Below are 11,432 nucleotides of genomic sequence, written 5' to 3'. Positions count from 1 at the left end.
CCTATTTTACCTCCATACTTGTTCCTCCACCTTTTCCCCTCCATCCATTCTCCAAAATCCTCTTTTCAGAACATCCTGTAGAAATCTCTGAACATCCTGTAGAACCCCTGCAGACTTCCTGTAGAAGCTCATAAACACGGTTCCTTGGCAGCCAAACTTTGTGAGACTCTCTGGAAGGGTGTTAGGGACCCCTTAGACCCTCTCTGAACCTTCCCAACCTTTCCCAAGCATTTCTCCTCCTTGATCCACCTCTGCACAGTGAAAAGCTAGTTAAAAGCACATGCATGATAATTCTCATAACTTAATCAAAAATACAAAAAGTATGTTTTCTTCAAATAGAGGTAGTCTAGAAACACGTATTTTACCTTCATAGAAGTAATGGCATCTCTTTAAGTAGTTTGCATGCTCTCCTTTGCGTCAGTAGGACTAGCTGGTAGAATTAGGGTTTGCTAGAGTTTGCGTCCCTTTTTGGCCTTCATTTCCTTTTTTGCAATTAGATTAACTTCCTTCGAGTTAGCTTTCATCCATCAATTAAAAAGCTTCTTCTAAGAGCTCATAGAAGTTGGCTTAAGCTCCTGGCGGACTTGTGCCAGCTGACCAAGTGACAGTTGCGGCAAGAGCTCGTACTTGTGCATACAGCACCGTCGCTTCCAAGTTTGTTACGAACTACCGGGTTGATAAAATTAAAGAAGGGAATTCCAGGAGTTGTAGCATTATTGCTACAATACTGGAGCCCACCACAGACCACCATCGCGTTCACTGGTTGGCTGTCGTTACCGACACACCTCCGCTCGGCTGCCGCGCTCCTATGAATCATTCCTCACCCGTCACTTACATCATCATCATATATATATATATAGACTTAAATATATATTTATTAATCATTATTATTAAGTATAGTTTTATATTTAAGTGTGTGTGTGACGAGCTCAATTAGTGAGTAAGGTGAAATCAAATTTCTGGATTTTAAATATTAAGAGGAAATAAGAAATTTCACAATTATAGAGTTAAAGAAAGCCCAAGAAACACATAGCGAGTTATGTGCTCACATTTCTTCCTCAAATATAAATTATTTCATTTTCCCAAATTTCTTCCTCATAAATTATATTTTTTGGAAAAAAATTGGCCAAGAGGGTGAAAAGAGAAAATCCAATAGCAATTTTGTGAACGTAAACGCTGGTAAGAGGCCCAAGTAACTGAGTAGATGTGGTACTACTTTTCTCGAAAAAAAAATGCTAGCAGCCGCCATAAAACCTTAGAGGTCTTTGTTGAAAAGTTATTATTGGTATTTTTACTCGCGCGAAATACTATTTTGGACACAAATTCAACATTGCATAGGTCCAAAATACCATTATCTTGTGATAAAAACATTAACATTTTAAAATATAGATGGAATTCTGAAGAAGATTTTGGAGCGTAAATTCAAGTTAAATGTGTAACTTGAACGAGTTGGATTGCATTTTTACAATATAGCTAGAGTTAAACTTTCCCTACTTCACACGTTTTAGAAGCACGTCAAACGAAAAAAAAAGAGTAACGCTTGATTTTTTCACCAATATTCGTGAAATATAAATTTTAACAGACATAGAGATACACGCTCGCAGCATAATTGAAGGTGCATAGCGAATTTTTAGGGTACGGTCCCTTTCCACTGGGTCACCTATGGCCATCCTTAACTGGATGCAAGATTTGGGCCATCGGAGGGTCCCGATACCCGAATCTGCGTCTCTTCGCCAGCGACCATTTGATTCTCCGCCATTGAATAATGAATTCCACCTGTTTCACCTTTCCTGACAACACTGAATTCAATCCAATTTTTCCTCTTGCAGGCGATCATAAAAAAATAGCCCACAACGCCCAGAACTGTGGCAGAGGAAGCCAGTATGTAGACGATTGCATTGGCGAGAGTCATGATGTAGAACAGAAACGCCACGGGCACCAGGCCCACGCAAATCAGACCTGGGATTCCGAGGGGAACCCTGTATGGTCTATTCAGCAACGGAAACTTCCTTCTCAGCCACAAAAACGACGCAAACTCCAGCAGCATCCCGAGGCTGTATACGCAATTGGCGGCGGAAATGATGTTCTCGAAGCTCGCATAGGAGAGCCCCAGCGTCACGCAGGCGGAGATAAGGATACCCCAAGTGGGCGTATTGAAGGTAGGCGACCTCGTGGCCATGATTGTGACGCCCTCGAGTCACGGGCAGGCGTGCACGATGGGCGGGCGCCCTCGTGCACGACGGCGGGCGCATTTTGGCACGATGAGGGGCAGTGCGACGAGCGGATGGGCGAACCTCCGACACTTGGGTGGACCCGACAATGGGCGGACCCGACGATGGGCGGACCCGGTGATGGGCGGGCGACCCATGGGCGCGCGCCCTGCTACACGATGGGCAGCGGCATACGACGGACGACGGAACGATGTGCGACGAGCTTCAGACGACGGACAGGCGGATGCGACAAACAGCAAAAGGTAGCGGGCAGCGTGCGACGAAATGACGAGCCGGTTGCAACGATAATGTGACGAACTTGTGTGGCAGGAATATGACGAAATACGCTTGGGCCGAATGCGGCTAAGTGTGGACAGGCATATTAGAGCACATAATTACATATCGTATGGAGACTTATACGCATATGTCATGGAGTGTAAATATGCGTGGGTGATTAATTAAAATATAATATGTGAGGGCTCATATGTAAATAATGGGGGCAACCGTGAGTGAAGCACACCCCTTAAAACATAAGGAGGAAGCATATTATATGGAGGAGTACACGTATATAAATATGTGTGAATTAATAAGAATTAAATAATGTATTTAATATATATGCGTGGGCTTATGTGTTAATAAGTGGGGTCGGCCATAAGACAAGCAACCGCCTTGAAACACATGGAAGGGAGCATATATATTAGTGGAGATGAAGCTCATTCTCTCCATCACTCTTCGCTCAAGGAGCTCGCATAAGAGGCAAGAGAAAAGTGCGAAGGTTCTTTAGGAGATGCACATTCCTCATGCGCATAAGGAATAAGGAGGATTCACATATCTTAAGGTTGGCTTATGTGAAAGAGGTCACGGTTGAGGAGGATTTCGGTACACGGTTTGGTACAGTATTGTGTGAGTGTCTTGGTGACCCGGGTGGGCACCCGCTCATAAGGCAAAGGTGCATAATGGTGTATGTATAAGGCTTCTCATGCCTTGTTGTAATATTGTAAAAGATTCTAAGTGTTGGCCGAGGACTTTGCCCAGCACACTTGTACATTGATGTATTATTTAAGGTTCATAATATATTGATTATTCGTGCGAACTTGTTCGGGAGTTGCCCCTCCCATTCTACATGGTTGGTTGCAATTGTTGTTTCAGTTTAATTGCATATGAATGTTAAGAATGGTTTATGATGAATTATGAAGATTAATGCTCTCATATGGTTATAAGATAACGGTTAAAGCATGTTTATATCGGTTAAGGCGTAGTCCATATGTACAAGTATTAACGAAAAGAACATACACTGTGGTGCCGCACCCCGCCAGGCACAGAAAAAAAGTTACCGTAGGCTTGGGGGCGTGACAGGTGGTATCAGAGCAAAGGTTGCTCGTGGCAGTTGACAGGTGAAGATAAGGTATGGAGAACAACCGAGGTCTTGTAACCTTGAAGATTTGTGGCAAAGATGTTCAAGCGTTGGCAAACACAGGTGGTTCATATAACCTTATATCGGCATGGTTAGTAGAAGAAGTGGGGCTGATATCTACTATGGAGAACTGGGAAATAACCTCGTGGAATTTGGCAGTAGGCATGATACGAGATGTACCTGTACAGTTGGAAGGATGCAGAGGTCAGCTGAACTTCGTGGTGATAAATACGGATGGCATTGATGTGATGCTTAGATGAGATGGACTTCTTCAAATCAGTCAGGCAATAGATGAGGTTGCAGACCAGAAAGAGGAAGTCATGATGACCGAAGATGTTGAAGACTCAACTATGATGGAGGTTAGACTTGAGGATAATCAAGTTGAACCAGGATCGTATAGTTTGGCAGCGTGGATGGACACTCACATGGAAGAATCACATGATGACAAGGTACAAGGCATGGCAAGTTTGGGAGAAGGTGGAAGGAAGCTCTTACTTACCTTGGAAAGGTTGAAGAAGATGAAGGAAGAGAGACCCCGAATCCGTGAAGAACTTGAAGCCTTGGAAAAGGGTGTTGAGGACAAGCTTCTTCAACTTGGTTGGACAATGGAGCAAGGTGATGTTGCAGATGGTACTATCAAGGAAGAAGAAGCCGTAATAGATGAAGATGTTGTGGACATGACTACGATGGAGGCAGAACTTGAAGGTGATCAAGTTGAACCAGGATCGTGCAGCTTATCGACATGGATGGGTGAGGTCACTCATATGGAGGAGCCTCATATTGATAAAGTAAGTATTGATACTTGTGTTCCATTTGAGCATTTGGTAGATGGACCGTGTGCAGTAGAAGGCAAAATCAATTTGCCTATGCCATGGAGGATCTTGCCATGGATGACTATGATGGAGCCTTGTATGGAGAAGCAAGGGTTGTTACCTGCTGAAGGACTTGTTGGGGTTACTTGTGACCTTATGGTTGAAGGTGCAAGGGCCCGTGACAAGGGAGAAACTTGATGGATGTTATGGATGATTTGGGTCATGCCTTAGCCACATGGCTAAGTGCCCGGCATGACTCATGGACAGGTTGAAGGGCACACCCTTGGGTGGACTTCTCATGGCCGAGACCAAGAGATAGTCTTGATGGACACCTTGGAGGAGCTATGATGGAAGGGACTCGTGATGATGATGCTTAGATGAACTTCTCATGGCCGAGACCAAGAGATAGTCTTGGTGGAGGAGTTCATGATGACATGAGATCGTTGTGACTTTTGGGACATCATACATGGTGGACTTAGAGGTCTGATGCATTGAGGAGCTGAGGTCAGGTGACTTTGATGCAGTATGGGATGCATACTTCCAAAGTACATGCATAGGACATGGCTTGGAAGAGTGACTTGATGAGGAGGATCGATGAGACACTTTGAGGTGATGGGGTCACGATGATGATGATGATGCCTTGGTGGCCGCACTTGGGCATGGGTTGAGCCGAGACTCAACTACTTTTCGCACACGATGATGTTGGGGATAGGTGTGGCTGATCACTTATGGCACATTGACACCAACACTTCGTGGACAGCATGTTGCAGATGTGATGGATGGAGTTTTCATGGACCTGAGCATGGATTATGGGTGTTGACACATGACCGGGATGTGTAGCACTTATACATGGGCAGTTTGCACATGGAGATGACTTGATGGAGACGAGGCCTTATATATGTTGCAGTGATGTTTGCCTTATATGGAGGGGTCTACATCATGGTCGATGCAGTCTTGGTGGAGAGCTACCGAGATGATATGTTGTCGAGGACGACAACGACTTCAGGTGGAGGAGAGTGTGACGCCCTCGAGTCTCGGGCAGGCGTGCACGATGGGCGGGCGCCCTCGTGCACGACGGCGGGCGCATTTTGGCACGACGACGGGCAGTGCGACGAGCGGATGGGCGAACCTCCGACACTTGGGCGGACCCGACAATGGGCGGACCCGACGATGGGCGGACCCGGTGATGGGCGGGTGACCCATGGGCGCGCGCCCTGCTACACGATGGGCAGCGGCATACGACGGACGACGGAACGATGTGCGACGAGCTTCAGACGACGAACGGGCGGATGCGACAAACAGCAAAAGGTAGCGGGCAGTGTGCGACGAAATGACGAGCCGGTTGCGACGATAATGTGACGAACTTGTGCGACAGGAATATGACGAAATACGCTTGGGCCGAATGCGACTAAGTATGGACGGGCATATTAGAGCACATAATTACATATCGTATAGAGACTTATACGCATATGTCATGGAGTGTAAATATGCGTGGGTGATTAATTAAAATATAATATGTGAAGGCTCATATGTAAATAATGGGGGAAACCGTGAGTGAATCACACCCCTTAAAACATAAGGAGGAAGCATATTATATGGAGGAGTACACGTATATAAATATGTGTGAATTAATAAGAATTAAATAATGTAATTTAATATATATGCGTGGGCTTATGTGTTAATAAGTGGGGTCGGCCATAAGACAAGCAACCCCCTTGAAACACATGGAAGGGAGCATATATATTAGTGGAGATGAAGCTGATTCTCTCCATCACTCTTCGCTCAAGGAGCTCGCATAAGAGGCAAGAGAAAAGTGCGAAGGTTCTTTAGGAGATGCACATTCCTCATGTGCATAAGGAATAAGGAGGATTCGCATATCTTAAGGTTGGCTTATGTGAAAGAGGTCACGGTTGAGGAAGATTTCGGTACACGGTTTGGTGCAGTATTGTGTGAGTGTCTTGGTGACCCGGGTGGGCACCCGCTCATAAGGCAAAGGTGCATAATGGTGTATGTATAAGGCTTCTCATGCCTTGTTGTAATATTGTAAAAGTTTCTAAGTGTTGGCTGAGGACTTTGCCCGGCACACTTGTACATTGATGTATTATTGAAGGTTCATAATATATTGATTATTCGGGCGAACTTGTTCGGGAGTTGCCCCTCCCATTCTACATGGTTGGTTGCAATTGTTGTTTCGGTTTAATTGCATATGAATGTTAAGAATGGTTTATGATGAATTATGAAGATTAATGCTCTCATATGGTTATAAGATAACGGTTAAAGCATGTTTATATCGGTTAAGGCGTAGTCCATATGTACAAGTATTAACGAAAAGAACGTACACGGTGGTGCCGCACCCCGCCGGGCACGGAAAAAAAGTTACCATAGGCTTGGGGGCGTGACAATGATGGAGGGGAGGATGCCCATCTCCGCCATGCCCAACAACTGGAATGAAACGCTGCTCAGCTGGGCTTTGAAGAGCCCCACGACGGACAGTGCGGCGCCGACCTCGACCAAGTACTTAAGCCACGCACCGCCAATGAGCCCTGCGCCTTCAGCTAGGTAGCCATTGCCCCAGAGGTCCCGGTCCAGCTCCAGCGCACCTACGATCGAAAGTAAGGGCACGATGTATCCCAAGACGGTCATGACCACAGCCCAGAGCAACGCCCGGGGATATGTCCGCTGCGGCTTCTCCACCTCCCCAGCCAAAGTGCTGGCATTGTCCCAGAAATTCAAGTTCCAGAACAACGTATTGAAATACAAGGACCGGTCCATGTTACCCTGGTTTCCCACGAGCTAGCGCGAGGGCTTAATCCGAGGAATCGAAACCAGGGCCACTAGGATAAATGGGAACAACAACATCACTCCGAGAATGACCGCTGTCCAGCCCACGATCGAGAGCCCCGTGAAGTTCAAGAAGCTTAGGACAATCGTTAAAATTAGATTCCCCACGCCTCTGACCCGACCGTGGCCAAAGGCCGGCAGAAGTACAGTGAGCTAACTGAAACAGAGAACCGGGATGGCGGCATTGCTGGTAACGCCGCTGAGCCACCTCCACCAGCCCATTAGGAATCCCCAAAAGGGTCCAAAGGCCATTTCCGCCCATACCACGAAGCCGCCGTCGCCCGGGTACGCTGTGGCCAACTCCGCCGTCACTAGGGCCTCCGGGATGCTCCATATGACCGGGAAGATGAGGAACCCCGCTATGGCCCATAGCGGACCGGCGGCTTGCACCGCTGGCTCTTCGCCGAACGGTCCCCCTGAGACCTCAAAATATATCAGAAATATCAGCGGAATGAGCTTCAGCTTCTTCGCTTTCGATGCTGGAGGAGGTTCGATCTGTAGACCACCGGCTTCAATCATATCATTTTCTTGATCTCCACCACGATTTGAAGACCCGCCCATTGCACTACTGTTTTTGGAATCCCGAAGCTCAGTTTCAAATCCAGAGCCAATCGGGACTTAATGGGAGGCCAATGCAGGAAAAGAAAAGAAAAAGAATAAGAATCCCTGTATTGGAGAGATTGCCTTATAAGCTTCCGTCCGTATTCGAGCTACCCCGAAAAAAACCGATCGACCATATGGAAGCATCCACCAGTCAAGTACCGACTTCCTGCGCAAAAATATCATCTTAAGTATGTATTTTGCATTATTTTGATGGGCAAAAAATATTGACCTTCCGTTCTGGCGAGAATGCAATACAAGCGCAAAATACTTGGAAACAATGTTAAAACACAACTGAAAATAATATTTAAAATGGAGGATGAAGAAAAAGAAAGATGGAGGTTAGGGTTTCGAAACCAGGGCCCCGTTCGGAACCGCGCACAGGTCACGGGTAGACAGTAGGAATGTCAGGATCCATGAACAGCCGCAGGCGCAGGGTCAGCTTTTCGGTCTAAGTAACGGGCAGGCGGAGGTGGCCCTTCCTCGGCGAATGTTTTTACCCGGTTTTTGCTTATAGTCTTTCTACTACAGGTGTTTTGCTGTTTACCCTTGCCTTTTTCCGTTCCCCTAACAGTCGCGAAAGAAGGGAGCGGCTGGCTGTCGGTTGTTTAGCTTCGGAACGGACCTTAACCATGGTTAATCCCGCCGACTTCGTTGACCTGGAGCCGGAGGTGGAAGACATCCTCTCCATGTGGGGGAAGGATACCACTGCACAAAATGTTGAACATTACTTTGGAGCTATCGAACTGTCCAGACTGGAAGCACTATCTCAGGCGGGGGAAAAACCTTCTTTTCTTTTTCAAGGTGAAGATCTGAGTAGCGGGGATCTCACATCTAGTTTTTCGGCTTTTCCCAAGCAGGTGGGAAGAGATAATGCGGTGGTTGGAACAAATGAGGAGGGTTTACATCTGGACCCAAAAGGAAAAGTTGTTCCAGGTCGGTTTGCGCCCTCTAAAGGTTTTGAAGAGTTAGCACTTTTAGGGCTTTCGTCTGGTTCTGGCTTTTCTGGGGCTCCAAGGGGTCTTCCTACACTATCTAGGGTCTCTCTGCCAAGGGATTCCCCATTACAGAAAGGAGTTCCCACTAGAGGTCATGGTGAATGCTCGGTGGGGGAGCGTGAGGGTTTCAACTTTCCGACAGCTGGGTTAACACCATCTGGCTTTCAAGGCACGGGCATCGCTGGTCAGCATCAGACATTGCCGGAGATTGAGCCCCTTGTGGGCTCTGTGCAGACGAACCCAGCTCGAAATGAAATGCGCAGGGGAGCTAGGGATTCGGAGGAAGATTTAAGAAGCAAAGGGGCAAAGAGAAGGCCGCAAAGACCTATTGGATCTCAGGTGATTGACGGCAACCTGATCCTGGGAATGGAGGTATCCATCGAGGAATCACTAGCTGTGGCAGAATGTACTTTGGTCGGAAGAGCTCGTGGTAAGAGATTCTCCTCGGAATTTCTTCAAGCATGGGGAGAAAATTGTTTTGTTTCGGAAAGACCATTACAGTTTGAAGCACAATGTCTGGCAAAAGGATGGTTTAAGCTAAGTTTTATAGATAAGGCCTCGGCAGATTGGGTTTTCCAACGAAACTGGCACATTGGACACATTCCTGTCCTGATGAAGAAATGGTCCCCCCTTTTCGATGCCATTAAAGAAAGAACGGATGAGTTCCCTGTGTGGGTGAGAGCGCCGGGGTTCCCATCTTTTCTTTGGACAGAAGCGGTCTTCAAATCTATTGGGGACAGATTGGGGGTGTTCATGGAAGCTGATATGACTTTCCTGGAGACTAAAAATAGAGCGATGGCTCGTATGTTGGTCCTTCTCAATCCGAGCGGTGGCCTGGCACAAAAAATCAATCTACAGTATAAAGATTATGTTTTCGAGCAATTACTTGACTATGAGCACCTGCCGTTTAGGTGCAACCGCTGTCATGTATACGGGCACCTGGCCCAGGACTGCCCTCACCACAGACGAAGGAGACGTTTCAGGAGGACTGCTGCATACAGAGATCCTACAACTATCCCTTCACCGAGACCGCAGGAACAAGAAAATCCGGAAAGGGGAGGCACAGAGCAGATGGAGATGGGCGAGACCCTTTTGGATCCTCTGTCGGTTCCTGTCAATCACCAAGAGGCGGCTCAGACCGAGGTCCCCCATCAGGCGGAAGCTGTGGAAGAGAACGAGAAAGGAACAGAAGCCCTGGTGGAGACTGCTAAGGGAATCCCTACAGAACATCACTCTCCTGGCGAAAATGATATGGGTATGTGCTCAGGGATCCCTGTCTCTTCCTGTTTTTCTCCTGAGCATAAATTATCTACCTTGCATGTCTCTTCTCCTTTATCTCCTTCGCATCAAAATAACAATATTAATAAAAAGGAACTTGAGAGGATAACTCCAGATGTAGACTCTATCTCTGAGGCTCTCCCGTCCCTTGATATAAACTGTGAAGAGAACTGGCCACCCCTCTCCCATCCCGCATCTCGCACCCCTTGCCCTTACAACCTGAGATCCTTGGGGGGGAAGATCGACTTTCCAGGGGCTGTTGGTGGTCTGGGGCAGTCTTCCCTACAGAGCTGCTCAAAAAACAAGAGAGGTAGGAAATCGGACATATCCAAGGCCAAACTTAAAGCAAAATTGGATGTTGCAGATGGCAAACAGTATTCCATCCCCGGGGTCCTTAGAGCAGCGCAACCCCCTGTTGATGTTTTGAAATGATCCTGACATCCTGGAACTGCAGAGGTTTAGCCAGTAAACCTAAAAAACTGGCCTTGAAGGAGTGGGTCCTTAATTCAAAAGCTGATGTTATTTTTTTGCAAGAGACCCTGGGAAAAGCCCCTGAGATTGAATCTATGCTCAAAAACCTCTTGCCAGGTTGGATCTTCTCGGCTATTGACTCATCTGGTCACTCGGGGGGTATTGCTATTGGAGTCAAAGAAGGTCGGGTGAAGGTCATAAATCATTGGGGGATGAAACAGGTTATGGGGATGGAGGTTATTTCTTACGACTTCCCCTCTCCCATCAATATTGTCAATATCTATGGGCCATGTCAGGATAGGGAATCCTTTTGGGCTGAACTGATGTCAAAATCGGTATTGAAATCTTCCTTGCTGATTATGGGGGGTGACTTCAACTTCTCCTTGGGTAGGGCGGAAGCATGGGGCCCATCAGCAAGGGAAGATCCCCTCACAGCGTTCTTCTCTAATCTCTTAACGGACAATAATTTCATAGATCCAGCCCCGATCAAACTAAAGCCCACTTGGAGGAACCGAAGGTCAGGGGAGGACCGGATTGCCAAAAGACTAGATCGTTTTCTGTTATCTGAGTTCTTAGCAGATAAAGCTCCTCTCCTCAAGCAGTGGGTCGAGGAAGTAGGGAACTCAGACCACTTTCCTGTTTTTCTTGAACTCTCTTCTCCTCCCCCAAAGCCGCCTGCTCCCTTTAAGTTCAATTCATCCTGGCTCCAAGATCCCACATATAGTAACCTGTTTAAAGAGACCTGGATCCATCCTGCTCACAACTCAGGAGAGGATAAGAGTTTCTTGTTTATGGAGAATCTCAAAAG

The 11,432-nt window shown here is 47.0% G+C and overlaps 1 pseudogene; it reads right to left on the bottom strand.

Moving 5' to 3' along the window:
- Positions 1–1,630: 1,630 nt before the first annotated feature.
- LOC149187609 (putative polyamine transporter At3g13620) lies at positions 1,631–7,838 on the bottom strand (annotated as a pseudogene).
- Between the last annotated feature and the right edge of the window lie 3,594 nt (positions 7,839–11,432).

This window comes from Pinus tabuliformis, chromosome 3_1 (assembly GCF_031772625.1).
Source record: "Pinus tabuliformis cultivar Carrire ecotype Pingquan chromosome 3_1, CPIR1, whole genome shotgun sequence".
Classification (NCBI taxonomy): Eukaryota; Viridiplantae; Streptophyta; class Pinopsida; order Pinales; family Pinaceae; genus Pinus; species Pinus tabuliformis.
This window is presented reverse-complemented; position numbering and strand designations above follow the sequence as displayed.